The following is a 17,008-nucleotide window of genomic DNA, read 5'->3' on the forward strand; positions in this document are numbered from 1 at the left end:
AGCAGGAGATTGGATTAGATGACCTCCTGAGGTCCCTTCCAACTCTAATATTCTATGATTCTATGAAATGTCCACAATGACTCCAAAATTTCCTTCTTGAGTGGTGTGATGGGTTGCTGTACTCACTGCTGGATGGTGCCACCTTCTGGTGGTTCTGGGGATTAGTTTGGTCAAGCTGACACCCCTTCCAGCGGGTACACCCCATCAGTTTCTCCTCTGCAGCCCCACTTTTACTCCAGAAACTGCTGCATTCTTTTCATAATTCAGCCAGGTTTCATCTGTGGTTTCCAATTCTGGTAGAAATATGTTTCAGTGATCCTACTCTCCCACAGTCTCAGGCCATCTTCTGCTTCACTACCTCACAGTCCCACTCCCACAGTGGCTGACAAGGGTACTTGGGCCCACCCTCTACTCCAGGTTCTGGCTCAGGGATCCTCTACACAGTAGTCACGGTCCATTCCCTATACCTTGCTGTCTTTCTCTGAGCTGCTTCCATATCTCCTGAACCTGCTCCACTCTTCTGGGTTTGCCGATCTCTTCACTTCCTCCTCCTAGGGAGTAACTTTAGGCAACTCATCTCTGTGGCTCCTCAAACACCTCTCCCGTCTCCCAGGTTGTGACTGCAGCCTTTCTTCCCTGTAGTCCCCTCTGCTTTCAATTTCCTGTCTTTCATAGACCCCATCCAGTCCCTCACAAGTGGTGATCCCTTGATTCGCTGCCTGCGGCCTAAAGCTGCCCCGTTTTCAGTCTAATTAACTGATTGAGCCCACCTGGCTCATTTCAGCTCTTGCAGGGCCAGTGTGGCACGTACACTCCATCAGAAGTGGTAACAGCTAATTTAGATCCCATCATTTTGTAAGTATAATTGGGATTATATTTTCTAATGTGCATTAGTTTGCACTTATCAATGCTGAACTTCATCTGCTGTTTTGTTGCCCAGTCATCCAATTTTGTGAGATCCTTTTGTAACTCTTCGCAGTCTGCTTTGGACTTACACTACCTTGAGTAATTTTGTATCATCTGTAAACTTTGCCATCTCACTGTTTACCCCTTTGTCTAGTTAATTTATGATTATGTTGAAGAGCACAGGTCCCGGTACAGACCTTTTGGGGGACCCTGCTATTTACCTGACACTATTCTGAAAACTGACCATTTATTCCTACCCTTTGTTTCCTGCCTTTTAACCAGTTACCAATCCATGAGAGGATCTCCCTGCTTATTCCATGATTGCTTACTTCGCTTAGAGCCTTTGGTGTGGGACCTTGTCAGAGGCTTTCTGAAAGTTCAAGTACACTATATCCACGGGATCACCCTTGTCCACATGTTTGTTGACCCCCCCCCCAAAGAATTCTGGTGAGGCACGAGTTCCCTTTAGAAAAGCTGTGTTGACTCTTCCCCAGCAAATTGTGTTTATCTATGTCCATACTGATCTGTTCAAAGTTTAAAGAAAATTATCAGTGAGGATGTTTTATCCTTGTTTGCTGTACAAAATTTCTGGATTCACCTTATCAGCAGACTCTACAGTTCATTAATAGCAGTATTAATTTATTGCTTTAGAATAATGAGAACCTCAAAGAAGCTGTGACACTGAAAATTTTAATGTTGCTAATATCTTAAAATGGCAGTGGTTGATTGAAAGTTACTGAAAAACAGTACCACACAAAAGCAAAAAAATTAGACTCAGGCAAGTTCCAGACTCAAAATTTCAGGTCCCAATGTTTCTTTATTCAGTAACAGTAACAATAATGCTACATACTGCAGTTAATAGTGCTAAAATTTCATATTTGAGTGTCTTCAGAACTCTTGTGTGAGCACCATCTGGTCCTGGTGACTTACTAGTTGTATGTCTTTTCCATCTGAGAAGTAATACATCGTTATGTCTGTGAAGTTCTGAAGGATGGCTGGCTACCTATGGTATTCATGGGGATATTTTCATTGACGTCTGTGGGCTTTGGATCAAGCCCATAACATCAAAGACTGTGCATCTATCACTCATTGCTGGAACCCCCTGAGTTTTTATTGCAAAATCATAATACATGATTATCTCACCTTTAGGAAATCAACAATGCGAGCAAAGACATTTCCTTTGAATTTGTGCATGAATTTCCTGTAAAACTGTGTGGCTGGAGGCCAATTTTTTTTTTTAAATCAAGGGATAATTCTAAATTAGAGAACTTGAAGGCTTGATTCTCTAGGAGAGCACTGAGAAACTGACAGCCATCCTTCCCTACTCCCCCCTTCACATTTCATTATCCTTTTCAATATTTAACTAATTACTCCCAAGGCCGTTTAACAATAATCTAGGACATTATTGTTCTGACAATGTCCTATGGAATGCAAGAAGTACCTCCTACAATATGTCTGAGATGAAATGTCAAACAGGTGTTGGGGAGGGCTTTGTTGTTCTCTCTGATGTTGGGCTTTGTCTAATCTGCAGAGACCTCTATCTAGCCTTGTGTCTCAAGGAGAAATATATTCACGGTTGCATAAGTGGTTTGGAAATTACCCAGTGAAGCAAGTTATCATTATAGCCAATATATCAAATGTCTATTATAACTGGTTTGTATACTTTATACAAACCTAAAGTATCAAACATTTTTCTGGGCTTCACTCTCTCCCTTTGGGTATAGTTGCCCTGGTGGACCTGGTAAGTCACAGCTGTGAGGCTGATGCTGCCTCTCGCTTAGTCAGCAAGGTTGCAACTACAATTGACTCTGCCAAAAGTTTTTCCCGTTGTGCTGCACCTTGAGCTTTGCCAGGCACAGGAATGGAACATTTAGTTCAGTTCAAATGAGAGGAAAAATTTTAATGGGAGCTCTGCAACTGACCTCAGTGGACATAGGATCTGACCCCATCTGAATTTCTATCCCCTGCTATGTTAATTTGTGACTGGAATGTTTTAGTTAATTTTCTGTGTTTAAAATATGTGAAAAATGGACAAAAATAGAAGAAAATGTATCTTCAATCCTGGCTGCTGAGAGTTCTGCTGTCTTTCAAGTTTTCTTTCCCACTAATTTGTTAAAATGGCATCAGACTGATGGAAAGTAATTGAGAAACAAGGAGGTTTTGCTCACTTTACTCTAGCCCCAGTGACTTTAATGAGAATAGCTGTGCCGGATGGTGTGCAAGGTGAGGACTCAAAGGGGTGAGATTTTCCAAAATAATCAGAGTCGGCCAAACTCTGCTCTCAGTGGAGTCAACAACAAAACCCTGATTGTACAACCAGGGCTGGCTTTAGGCCAATTTCACCAATTCCCCCGAATCGGGCCCTGCGCCTAAGAGGGCTCCTCGCCCAGTGAGAATCCCTTCCCTGGCTAGAGGTGCCTTTTTAATTTTTACTCACCTGGTGGCACTCTGGGTCTTTGGCAGCACTTCGGTGGTGGGTCCTTCGCTTGCTCTGGGTCTTCGGCGGTAGATCCTTTGCTTGCTCTGGGTCTTCGGTGGTGGGTCCTTCAGTGCCACTGAAGACCTGGAGTGAATGAAGGACCCGCCGCTGAAGTGCCGCCAAAGACTCGGAGCACCGCCTGGTGAGTACAAGCCCCGTGTGTTTTTTTAAATGTGTTTTGTGATTTTTTTTGTCATCCCTTCCGGGGCCCCGTTGAAACTGTTTGAATTGAGCCTTGCACTTCCTTAAGCCGGCCCTGTGTACAACACGAGTCTCTGTCTGCTGACCCCTCAGCAGCTGCCTCTCTGTTCCCAGAGCGATGAGTGGCTTACTTCCTGCTGTGGCTGTTAGGCCCTCCTCCCCCAGTGGTATGGCTTGAGCTTGCCCTCTCCCAGGCCAAGTGCTTTTTAGCCCCTGCTGTACCATAATTTAGAGGGGACAGAGGAAAACTGATACCTCTGATGTGTCTTTTTGGATAAGCTGTCTCTGCCTTTTGTTTGCTCCAGGCTGCACTTTCAGGGTTTACAGCCAACACCTGCTCAGCCTTATTTAATCTTTCATGGAGTTGTAGCTGGAATAGGCCTGACCCTCAGGTTGGGTGAATCAGAACAGCCCAACCCTGACTCCTATAGTGGGACAACAGATTTATGCCAACCGAGAACCTGTCCCCACGTTTTTTGAATGCCTAGGCGTAATTTAAAAAAAACAAAACAAAACCAACCCCCTCCACCTTGTCCATTCACGGAATCTCCTCTACTAAACAAACAGTAATGGAAATACCTGTCATCTCTAAGCAGTTGTTAGATAAAAACCCCAATCTTTTGTTCAATTCATTTTGAAAATGTTTCTTTAGATTCACTTTGAAAACCTTATTACAGATGGCTCCGCGGTTGGATTTGATTCACTCCCCTGTATCTGGCTTAGGGACAAAAAGCTCTTCAAAGGATTACTTTGTGCTATTACTGGAAGAGAGTGAAACAGCAGGTAAATTCACCTCCCTCTCCAAATTCAAATAGCCTCTTTGATTCTTGACAATACTCCTTTGCACAGAAGAAGAGAAGGCTTGGAAAATATCCAAAATATATGCTAATTTATGCTTGGTACATTTCCCTTTTTTTCTTATCTGGATAGGTTAATAAGTCTTCCTGTGTCACAAAGGTGTACATTGTCTTATTTGTTCCTGTGTGTGATTGGTCTCAGTTATTCTCTTCTGTGAACTGTAAGATGGCAGGGAGTGTTCAGTGATTCTGTTGCTGCTTCAGTCTTGAATGAGGTGCTTTAAACATATTCCTGGGGTAATATTTTTATTTTGATCTCCATTGGTTCTTTCACTAGTCTGGTTGAAGGAAAGCCATGTTGTTCTGGGGGTTTTAAATTTCTCTGTTCTCCCTTTGCTTCCCCTCTCCAAACAAAGGAGCTGTATTATCAACAAGAGACATGCCAGCGGAGTGCAAGCTCTGACACCCTTACCATTCCCAAATAAAACATTGTCCTCTTTCAAATTCCTCCCACAAGCTCACCTCTGCCATGATGCCTACAAATCTCTGCCCAGTGGCTCAGCAGTTTGCACTAGCACCCTTCCACCTAGTGGAATTCGCAACCCTGAATTAGGCACCCAGGCTCCCTCTGCAATGCCTGGGGAGAGTTAGGTACCTCAAAGAAATCGGTCACAAAAATCAGCAAGCCAAGGTGGCCTATGACTCCCCTCAAGGGGAGTTAGGAGCCTAAATCCAAGCTGGAGGGAGGCACCTGTCTCCATTTTGGATTCTCAGCCGTGACTCTCTCCTGGAGTTCAGCACCCACGCTGGTTTTTACCAGAAGTGCCAGAGAAGGAGGTGCTGTTTCCTTCCTTATAGTCTCTATCCCAGGGGCTCGGGCACTTGCCAGGGTTTGGGGAGACCTGGGTTCATTCCCCACACTGTCTGATGGGGCTATAGAATTGAAACTTGGGTTTCCTATCTCCTAGGTAAATGCCCTAGCTCCTAGGCTACGTGGTATACTGGTATGAAGCTTTCTCAGTCTCTCTTGTTGAAGCTGTGCCACTGTGTATTAATAGTCATTAAAGCAGGAAGAGAGAGCACGAGAGAACGACTCTGTGGGTCAGTGACTAGGATACTCTCTTGTGATGGGAGAAATTTAGCTTCCACACTCTGTGTTAATGGCAGTTTAATTTCTTTGCTGCCTTTTTGGGGGTGGGGTGGTAAGGTGGTGTGGCCTTTCAAGGGAGCAAACTTGTGTTCTGGGGGCCTTACCTGAGCTTCAGTGTTCCTTACTTTCCTGTCCTCACTCCTTGTTGCAGCCTGGACTCACCGTAGCAGTTCTCTGTTGCCCTTCTGTGGTTTTAGGTCTCTTCTCTGCTTATTTTGCTGCTAGCTCTGTGCAGCCTTTGTGCTGTTCTGGCTAGGCCAAAGAGTTTGTGTTTTTCTGGCTGGCCTTTTCAAAGGGGTGCTTTGTGACCTGCTGAATCTTTAGTCGATCCTGTTTCTGACACCATGTGGAGAATACAGAGACCCAGGACACAATATTCAAGGTGAAAGCAAGAATCTCTTCATTTCCTGTTTATATAAGGATTATGTGATAAAGTGCCCATCACAATTATCGCCTGAGTTCTCTGTTATGTAACAAATACTGAGTGGGTTCTCTATTGTGTGATACACTGCCTGTCACATTTATTGACTGAGTTCTCTATTACATGATAAGGTGCTTATCACAAATATTGACTGGGCCCTTTTATTATTTATACAGTGCTTGCCACAGGTGTCTAGTGGGTCAGTTATTATTTAACAGTGCCTGTTTTACAGTGCCTATACACAGATACTGACTGGCCCTCTAGTCCCGGGGTTCCTAAATGTTTTTCCCTCAGGCCCATCTGTGCAACTGCAATTAACACTATTGGCACTTAATGAGGAAAATTATTCATTTTAATTATTACATACGTATAAACTATATGTACCAGCAGAGGGCCAGTACTCACTCTGTGTGTGTGTGTGTGTGTATGCGCGCGCGTGCGCACAAACATTGTTCCACTCTCCCGACCCTGGCCCTTCAGTGGCCTGAGGGCAGGTACCACCCGTCCTCCCCAAATGCAGTGCACCCCCATTGATGCCCAGCACCCCTTCCCTTGAAGAGCCAGGGGCAAAAGCCTTGACCTCACCCTCCAAATCATGCAAAAGCTCCATGTCTCCCCACTTACTATAAGCAAGTCTCCCTGGTTTCTGAGCCCCCCATAGGAGCTGGTAGGCAGAGATCCCTCAGGTTGCCTGTCACCAGTGGCAGGCATGGTACAAAAAAGGGAAGAAGGAGGATCCGAGGAACTACAGGCCAGTCAGCCTAACCTCAGTCCCTGGAAAAATCATGGAGCAGGTCCTCAAGGAATCAATTCTGAAGCACTTAGAGGTGAGGAAAGTGATCAGGAACAGTCAGCATGGATTCACCAAGGGCAAGTCATGAGTGACTAACCTAATTGCCTTCTATGATGAGATAACTGGCTCTGTGGATGAGGGGAAAGCAGGGGATGTGTTATTCCTTGACTTTAGCAAAGCATTTAATGCGGTCTCCCGCAGTATTCTTGCAGACAAGTTAAAGAAGTATGGCCTGGATGAATGGACTATAAGGTGGATAGAAAGCTGGCTAAATCATTGGGCTTAACGGGTAGTGATCAGTGGCTCCATGTCTAGTTGGCAGCCAGTTTCAAGTGGAGTGCCCTAAGGGTTGGTCCTGGGGCCACTTCTGTTCAATATCTTCATTAATGATCTGGAGGATAGTGTGGACTGCACCCTCAGCAAATTCGCTGATGACTCTAAACTGGGAAGAGTGGTAGATACGCTGGAGGGTAGGGATAGGATATAGAGGGACCTAGAAGATTTGACCAAAAGAAATCTGATGAGGTTCAACAAGAACAAGTGCAGAGTCCTGCACTTAGGACAGAAGAATCCCCTGCACTGCTACAGACTAGGGACAGAGTGGCTAGGCAGCAGTTCTGCAGAAAAGGACAAGGAGATTATAGTGGATGATACGCTGGATATGAATCAACAGTGTGCCCTAGTTGCCAAGAAGGCTAATGGCATTTTGGGCTGTATAGTAGGGGCATTGCCAGCAGATTGAGGGATGTGATCATTCCTCTCTATTCGGCATTCGTGAGGCCTCATCTGGAGTACTGTGTCCAGTTTTGGGCCCCACACTACAAGAAGGATGTGGAAAAATTGGAAAGAGTCCAGCGGAGGGCAACAAAAATGATTAGGGAGCTGGAGCACATGACTTATGAGAGGCTGAGGGAACTGGGATTCTTTAGTCTGCAGAAGAGATGAATGAGGGAGGATTTGATACCTGCTTTCAACTACCTGAAAGAGGGTTCCAAAGAGGATGGAGCTTGGCTGTTCTCAGTGGTGGCAGATGACAGAACAAGGAGTAATGGTCTCAAGTTGCAGTGGGAGAGGTTTAGGTTGGATATTAGGAAAAACATTTTTACTAGGAGGGTGGTGAAGCACTAGAATGAGTTACCCAGGAAGGTGGTGGAATGTCCTTCCTTAGAGATTTTTAAGGTCATGCTTGACGAAGCCCTGGCTGGGATGATTTAGTTGGGGATTGGTCCTGCTTTGAGAAGGGGGTTGGACTAGATGACTTCCTGAGGTCCCTTCCAACCCTGATATTCTATGATTCCACCCAGGCTTGGGACTGCCATAGTGCCAGCTCAGCCTGCAAGGCCCAGTTCTCCAGCAGGTGGGTGAATGCCCCCTTAAGCTGGGAAGAAGTGGTGGGGGGAAGAGAAAGGAGACAGAATCTGTTACCCTAGTCATAGTAGGGGTTCAATCCCAGAGAACCGCAGCCTGGCCCTGGGGCAGAGGGGTGATGGGGGCGACACTGAAACCAGTTTGGTCCAAGATGGAGGACACTGATGGCAGATGGTTCATGGGGATGTGGAGGGGGTGGGGTGAGCTGTGACATATGAGGAGTTAAGGGTGTTTTGGAAGGGGTGGGGCAGCCATGTTGTGGGTGGCTTGGGATGTGGGAACCCCAAGTTTGGAGGGAATGGGACAGGGGAACCCTGGGTTAGGCAGGAGAGTCCCCAGTCAGCAAAATGGCTGAGCAAGCTCAGCTGTTGGGGACAGACTGAGGATACTCGCGCTGGCAGCTTCATGCTCCACTCTAGTGAAGGATGGCTGGCTGGGGAGGGCACAGTGCGCAGCCTGCAATGGGGGATGTATGTATGGCTCCTAGAATGGACAGAGGAGATGAGAGGGGGAAAGGGACAGGTCAGTGCCATGGGGAGAGGGGTCCCCCAGCCTTCCACTGCAAAACAGCACACCCAAACCCCACTGCCAGCAACCAAGATGGAGGGGACAGCACAGTGCATGCGGGGGGTCCCTGATACTTCCCACTGCAAAATAGCAGCCCTCTCCCACCTGCAAGCCAGACGCTGAGGAAAGGAGGAGGAAACCTTCCAGCTGCCCCTCTGCTACATCCCAACCCCAGCTTCCCCCTCCCCAAAAGCCCTCTGTCTCCAGACCCTCCCCCTAAACTACCCCTTACACACATGCTCTTCATGCAGGGTCTGTAAGGCAGGGCAAGTGGATAGGGCTACGTGCCTTGGAGCTGCACTGAAGGGCAAGGGTCAAGATGGGAGTGGAAAGATGCAGTTTGGGGGGAAAATGCCCCTACATACACCCCCATCTTCACCCTTGCCAGTGGACCACCTGGGACTGTGTTGCAGCCTGCCTATGGACCACAGCCCACAGTTTGGGAACCCCTGCTCTAGTTATTACCATAATTGAAATACTTAAGAGTACTTGATGGTAGCCATCCTTTCAATGCTTTATGAAGCAGCTAAGAGTCCCGTGGCACCTTATAGACTAACAGATATATTGGAGCATGAGCTTTCGTGGGTGAATACCCACTTCCTCAGATGCATGTCAGTATTCACCCTCATGCTCCCATATGTCTGTTAGTCTATAAGGTGCCACAGGACTTTTTGCTGCTTTTACAGATCCAGAGTAACATGGCTACCCCTCTGGTACTTGAGTGCTTTATGAAGTATCGAACACTGTGTAAAGACTCTTCCTCAGAGTCATCACTCTTCATGGAAGTGCAGGAGGACCTTGGTGCTGAAACTCCTTTTTCTTTTTCTTAAACTCCTTTTCTGTGTATAATGTCTGTGTATGTGTACCCCAGACAAATAATTACAAATTGATATGTGCATGGGTTCATATAATACCCTACTGAGAATTAAACACACACAAATATGTCTCAGGCTTAGTGGACTTCACTTACCAATATGATGCTGTGTTTCGAATTCAGATATCACTGAGGATAGTGAGATAAATGTCATTTCCTCTCCCTCCTTATCATTATTTTCCAGGCTATATTTGTCCCTGCGCTTGCAGGCATTTGTTTAAATTAATAAAATAAAACAAAGAACCCTAATGAGAAGAGTATATGGAAACTCTCTAAAAAGCCAACCACTGACTAAATTTCAGAGATCAATATTTATTTTTTTTCCAGTGAACATTATAACAGGGCAGTTTTCCAATTGGTGTGCAAGTCCCTGGGGGAATCTCACGACAGTCTCTGTGCTGGGGGAAGAGCAATTCTAAATGTTTAGGAACTGTAGTTAATTGCCTTCTTTCCTCTGTTTTATGGGACAGCCCCATAGCTGAGTTGGGTCATTTGAGAAACAGTGGACTGTTGATTGGAAAAACATCTGCTCTGTCAGAGAGAACTGCATGGGAAGAGAAGACCATGAAAGAACTGGCTTGGTGTTGCCGAATTTCCAGTTCTATGCCAGAAGCAGAAGAAAGGGAAAAGCCTAGTAATTTGTGGAGAATCAAGAGGAACAATGGCAGTTCCAAGGTGGGATAATCAACATTGTTATTTGGATTCTAAGCTGATAAAACAGGCAAGGAACAACTCAAAATGTAAGGGCTGAAATCCTGGCCTCACTGAAGTTAATAGCAAAACTCTATAATGGGACCAGGTTTTCTCCCAAGCATAGACAAACTCCTAAGGAGTCCAGACTTTGCATCTCATGCAAGGACACTGCTGAAGCCTTTTAAAGGGTTGTTGCCAAGGGACTCTAGGTTACCTACTATTTATTTGTGAATTACAAAACTGGGAGAAGGTGGGGCTGTGTCTGTGTGCTTCGGATTTGTTATAGTTCTTCTTCTTCAACTGATTGCACAAGTGCATTCCACTCTAGGTATGTGCGCGCGCTGAGTACAGTGTCTGGAAATTTTCCCCTCAGTGGTACCCATCAGGGCTGCTCAAGTGCCCTCTGCTGCTGTGCACTGATAGTGCTAGTAAAAAGCACCCAGCCAACCTCACACCCCCTCAGTTCCTTCTGACTGTCTATGATGGTCTCTGAACCTACTATCCTTGCTTTTGCAAGCACTCTCAATGGTCTTCCTCGTTCTGTCCATAGTTAGTTGTAGTTAACTGTAATCAGTTTTACTCAGCTTTAGCTAATTTTAGTGAAGTTCTACAACTTCATGTTTTAGCGGAGCCTAGTAAGACTTTGTGGCAGACTCTGCATCTCTTCTTCCTATGTCAAAAAGGGCGCAATGAAAATACTTTGTTTCTGCCCAGAGTTGTGAGTTCCTGTACTCATCACCCTTTTCCCCTTCGGATCCCTGATGGTATCCACTGCCAATGAGAGAGAAAGGCAGAGTCATTAGGGTGCAACCTCAAAATCAAAAATCACAGTGCCGGAGGTGAAAAATGGGCCACAGACTCTACAAAGAGAGACTCTTTATGTCTGACTGGAGATCCATGTGGCAGAGGGTAGAATTCAGGCTTTGATTTTGTGGTTTCTGTTCATGTTAGACACAAGAGTCAATCTTTTGTTAGTATGATTGGAAGGTGAATTACCGGTTTCCTTTACACTCAACCCCGAACACTGGACCTCTTGATTTTATATCAAAACAACCACATGCTGCCCAATTATCAAAGTCTCTATACTGTTCAGACAGGATAAATCACATGGCACTAATAGGAATATAAGCTAAATAAATAAATTAAAAGGCTGATTCCCACCCTCCCCACTCCCTTTAAGTAACAATTTGCAGGCTTTGAAATCAGGACTATAGACTAAGAGGCAACTGCCTTGGAAATAGTCTGACGGCATCTCATCACCTACCTGTGATACTGGGATTACTTGGCTTTTGCATTACCAGATAAGAGGTTGTCCTGTTAGATGGCATCTTCACTGTGTGTCGGACTTGGTCCACTTGATTGTGGAGACCCAGTAGGTGGAGGATGAGTAGCTGGCCCACTACCAGGAGGAGTGGTCTGAGACAGTGAGTGCGTATGGCTGGCTGGAACATCAGATCCAGAAGATACAATATATATGCCTCCCTCCCTCCCCTCTCATCACAGCCTAACCTCATTGGCCATATACCAATGTAAAGAGGCTACTCCAGAACAACGCAAGGGAGACACTTTGCATCTTAAGCAAAGATCTTACAGAAGCCTTTTGGAATCCTCTGTTGCAGGGGAGTTTGGGTGACTTATGAGTTGCCTGAATTACAACACAGAGAAAAAGTGAAAGTGACTCTGTCTGCCAGGGGTGGCTGGACATGAATGGCTAAAGGAGCTAAACTCAACCAATAATGCCAGAGCTGTGAGTTATGTTGTGCCTTATGGCTGAAGTACTGCAGGAAGCAGAGGTGTAGCGAGTGCCCTCCGTACCCTCCGACCGGAGGGGGTCCTGCAAGGAAGGGGGCCCCTAAAAGTGGCAAAAAAAATGTAAAGTATAACTAGGTAAGTGACATTTATTGATGCTATTGCACAATCTATGTCGGTTTTACTGACAAAACCGTGAAGTCATTATGATACATCATAATGCTATTGGCTACATCAGTTGTCTGTCGGTCAGTTTTGAATTTTAGTTGGACCCATTCAAAGAATGTGTATTTGGGTTCATAATGGCAGTTGTCGGATAAATGTTATTAATTTAGTTGTTTAGTTTTTTATCGTTTCCAACGCAGAAGCGTGCTTTGTGATGTCTAAGAGAATGTATAAGAGCGGAGCTAGTAAACGAAAGGCAGCCGAGAAGGAACTTGAGAAAATTCCAAAGTTGTCAACATATTTTGCCCTGCAATCTAACGTACAGGTACAGGCACATGAAACGGACAACGCTAGCAGCTATGAATTGTATCCAGACGTATCCAGAAGTGCTTCAAGTGAGGTCGAAGGTGAAGCCAGTTGTTCTACCAAACAAACTGTAACAGATATTCCAGCTGCTGCCGAGAAAGAAGTATCTGAATCTGAACCACTGACTGATGATCCAGGAAATTGGCCGTCTATAATATCGGACAGGCAAGTGTGTGACATTGTTGCACGTGGCCCACTGAAGCAGAATGTAAGTTACGAATTTCCATTTAACGAGGAAAGGTGGAGGTTCACAAGTACTCATTTCTATCGAACCATGGCAAATGGCGAGAAAATAAGACGTTCATGGTTAATGTACTCAGTTCAGAAAGATGCCATTTTTTGTTTTTGTTGTAAATTATTTGGCAATGGCGACATACCGCTATGTCGTGGAACATCTGCTTGGAAAGCACTGTCAAAAAGACTTCAGCAACATGAAACAGGCAAAGGTCATCAAGACTGTATGGTGAAATGGTTTGACCTTCGGTCAGGCATAGTAAACTGTACATCTGTTGACCAACTCGAATTGCAGGCTTTTCTGAAAGAAAGAGATTTCTGGAGAAATGTTGTCAAACGCATGGTTGATGTCATTATTTTCTTGTCCGAAAGAAACTTGGCATTTCGAGGAAGTAATGAAAAGCTCGGCGATCCTTCAAATGGCAACTTTTGGGGACTGTTTGAATTGCTTGCAAAGTATGATACTGTCTTCAGCGAACTTTTACAGAGGATTAAGAAGGCAGAGACACATGTTCAGTACCTCAGTCCACAGATCCAAAATGAGCTGATTCAACTTGTTGCCAGTAACATTCAAGAGGCCAACATAGCGCAGCTTAAAAAAGCAAAATATTATTCAGTTATTTTGGACTGTACTCCCGACGTGTCACATGAAGAACAGATGTCTGTGGTGTTACGCTTTGTTGAATGCAACGGTGAAGATGGTGTCAATATTCATGAAGCATTTGTTGGTTTTCTTAATGTTCATGATACAACTGGCGAGGGCTTGTTGGAAGTGTTTCTTGAAAAGGCAAACAACTTAGGAATAGACATTGCTGACATGAGAGGCCAAGCTTATGATAATGGCGCAAACATGAGAGGAAAGAATAAAGGAGTTCAAGCCCGCATGCTAGAAATAAATGACCGTGCCTTGTATGTACCATGTGGAGCTCACACTTGGAATCTTGTGATCTCAGACGCAGCAAAGTCATCAAAATATGCCCTTGACTTTTTCGGTCTGATTAACAGAATATACGTTATCTTTTCTTCTTCACCTTCACGTTGAGATATACTTCAAGAACATATGCCAATATCTGTTAAAGGGTTATCGGACAGTCGTTGGGAGTCGAGAATTGATGCTGTGAAGCCATTGCATTATCACCTTGAAGAATTGTGCAATGCTTTGTCATCTTTGCGAGAATATGCGCTCGAAAAGAAAGATGGCGATACAGCAATAGAAGTCGGTGCGCTTTTAGACCATGTTACTACATGGTCTTTTGTTCTAACTGTGTACACGTGGTACGATATAGTATTTCACGTCAATAAAACCAGCAAATTAATTCAGTCACCAGATGTGTCAATTGACATACTGCAGGCAGAAGTCGGTGCTACAATGAAGTTTTTGGAAGACTATCGAAATACAGGATATAACTCTGTGGTCACAAATGCACGTGAAATAGCAGAGCATACGGGTATTGAGCAGGTGTTTCCAGAAACCAGGGTGCGACGTAAGAGGAGAATGTTTGATTATGAATGTGCTGATGATTCGAGCCGTCTTTCTGCTGAAGAAAAATTCAAATCGCAGTTCTTTCTTGTTCTCACTGATCAGGCCATATCTTCTGTTTCGTCGTGATTTGACCAACTCGTGGAGTGGTATAAGTTGTTTGGATTTCTGTACAACGCTAACAGCCTGAAGCAGTGTCACAGAGAAAATGAACTGAAGAATCACAGCAAAAATTTTGAAAGAAAAATGGGAGACATTGATGCCAACGAACTCATAATGGAATTGAATCGTTTTATTTATGTCATCGAGAAAGAGAGAGGACTTGTCACGGCAAACAATTTTTTAATGTACATATACAAGAACAGCCTTCAGGAGATATATCCGAATCTTTGCATTTGCATCAGAATTCTTCTGACCACACCAGTTATGTCGCTGGTGCTGAAAGGAGCTTCTGCAGAATGAAACTGATCAAGAATATCCTGTGCTCAACCATGACAGATGACAGGCTTTCTGCGCTTGCAGTTATCTCAATCGAAAACAAGATTGCCAGATCTCTGGACTATGATGCATTGATTAACCAATTTGCGGAGAACAAGGCTCGAAAGAAGCGCTTTGCGTAAATACGGAATACGTGTAGACTGTAGGCCTATGTATACATAATATGAACCCTGTATATTGTATAAAATAAATACCACATTCCAGTTTCTGCATTGTAAGGGGCCCCGGACATATGTTCAGAGGGGGCCACGTTCTTTGTTGCTACTGCTCTGGCAGGAAGCAGTATCACTTGTCACAGGGATTTCTGCGAGGCTGGATTTCACCCAGCAGCCTTAGGATCTAGGCTTCAGTTCATCTAGCTGCTTTCTGTAATGCTTCTTGCAGTTTCCAGCTCCTAGAGATCCTGCTTGCAGCACCTGGGCTACAAGCAATAGAGGGAGGAGGACAGAAGAGGATTTCCAAGCTCCTGTGAAGTTTATTCAGAGTAAAGGGCTCTCTACAGCCACAGTCCCTCCCTGATGACTCTGCTCCTGTTTTTCTGTATCCAGCAACAACTGTGAGTTGAGGGTGGAGGTTCTGGGCATAGGGGTGAGAGTTGGAGTTCTGGAGAAAAGGGGATTGGGAACCTGGTGGTGGCTGTCAGGTTGGAGGAAGGACTCTGACCTCTGGGAAAGGTCTCCATGGGTTTTGTATATTTTTGTTCTGACCCAGGTGGTGTTAGTTGGGAGAGGGTTTCAGAGCAGAAAGGGGTTGCTGTGAGCTTGGGAGGGTTTGGTAGGAAGAAGAGGTGTTCTTGGTCTGAAAGGCATGGGTGGGAACGGTGGGATATCCTGAGCTGGGGCTGGTTAGAGGGAGCTGAGCAGATCCCAGGCGTGGGATGGCCCAGGCTGGCAAGGCTGAGTGTAAGGGTGTCATAAACAGATAAGTAAGAGTTAATAGAACAGAAGTACTTCATATCTCTTTTGCCTGGAAAGGGTTAACAAGATCAGTGAGCCTGGCTGTCACCTGACCAGAGGACCAATCAGGGGACAGGATACTTTCAAATATTGAGGGAGGGAAGTTTTTGTGTGTGCTGTTAGATTTTGGTGGTTGTTCTCTCTGGGTTCTGAGAGTGACCAGATGTGCAACCAGGTTTCTTTCCAATCTCCCTGATACAGGTTCTTATAGATTCAAAATACTAAGTACTAGGTGATAAGGTGAGCTAGGCTTATGTTTGTTTTCTTCATTTGCAAATGTGTATTTGGCTGGGAGGAGTTCAAATGTGTATTTGGCTGGAAGGAGTTCAAATTTGTATTTTGCTGGAAGGATTTTAATTTGTACTTGTATATTTAGGCTGGGAGGGTATTCCCAGTGTCTATAGCTGAAAGACCCTGTACCTATTCCATTTTAAATTTACAAAGATAATTTTTTCTGTTTTTTCTTTCTGTTATTAAAAGCTTTTTCTTGTTTAAGAACCTGATTGTTTTTTTATTCTGGTGAGACCCCAGGGGACTGGGTCTGGAGCCACCTGGGAATTGGTGGGGAGAAAGGAGGGAAGGGAGAGAGAAAGGTTAATTTTCTCTCTGTGTTAGGATTACTTTCTCTCTCAGGGAGAGTCTGGGAGGGGGAGAGAGAAGGAGAGGGGAGGTGAATTTTCCTCTCTGTTTTAAGATTTAAGGAGTTTGAATCACAGTAATCTTCCAGGGTAACCCAGGGAGGGGAAGCCTGGGAGAGGCAATGGTGAGGGAAAGGGTTTACTTTCCTTGTGTTAAGATCCAGAGGGACTGGGTCTTGGGGGTCCCCAGGCAAGGTTCTGGGGGGACCAGAGTGTACCAGGCACTGGAATTCCTGGTTGATGGCAGCGCTACAAGTACTAAGCTGGTAATTGAGCTTAGAGGCATTCATGCTGGTACCCCATCTTTTGGACGCTAAGGTTCAGAGTGGGGGTTTATACCATGACAAAGGGGCAATGGAATCAGTTGGTGAATCGGTGGGGGAGGTGGGCACGAGGTAGTGGGGGAAGACTGAATTGGAGGTAGTGGGTTTGGAACTAGGAGAGAACCATGACAGGATCAAAGAGAGAAATTCAGTCTTCTTCCATCCCACCGTTTAGCTGTGAAATGCCCCAGCTTTTCACTCTGAAGAGGGTACAGGGTGGGACAGCAGAGAGGATCAAGCAGCTTGTTTTACTTCTGACATCTCCACCAACCTCTCTTATGCTTCCAAACCAGCTCCCTGTGACCTCCCCCATCCCCACCTGAGTGTCTCTTTTGTCAGTTAGAAAATAT

At 45.1% G+C, this 17,008-nt stretch overlaps 1 protein-coding gene across 1 annotated transcript in view; it reads right to left on the reverse strand.

The window, feature by feature from the left end:
• Window positions 1-17,008, reverse strand: part of LOC127051761 (alpha-1-antiproteinase 2-like) — a 298,892-nt gene that overhangs the window by 22,301 nt on the left and 259,583 nt on the right. The gene's annotated exons all lie outside the window — the stretch shown is intronic.

The sequence above is a fragment of the Gopherus flavomarginatus genome, chromosome 5 (assembly GCF_025201925.1).
Source record: "Gopherus flavomarginatus isolate rGopFla2 chromosome 5, rGopFla2.mat.asm, whole genome shotgun sequence".
Lineage (NCBI taxonomy): Eukaryota > Metazoa > Chordata > Testudines > Testudinidae > Gopherus > Gopherus flavomarginatus.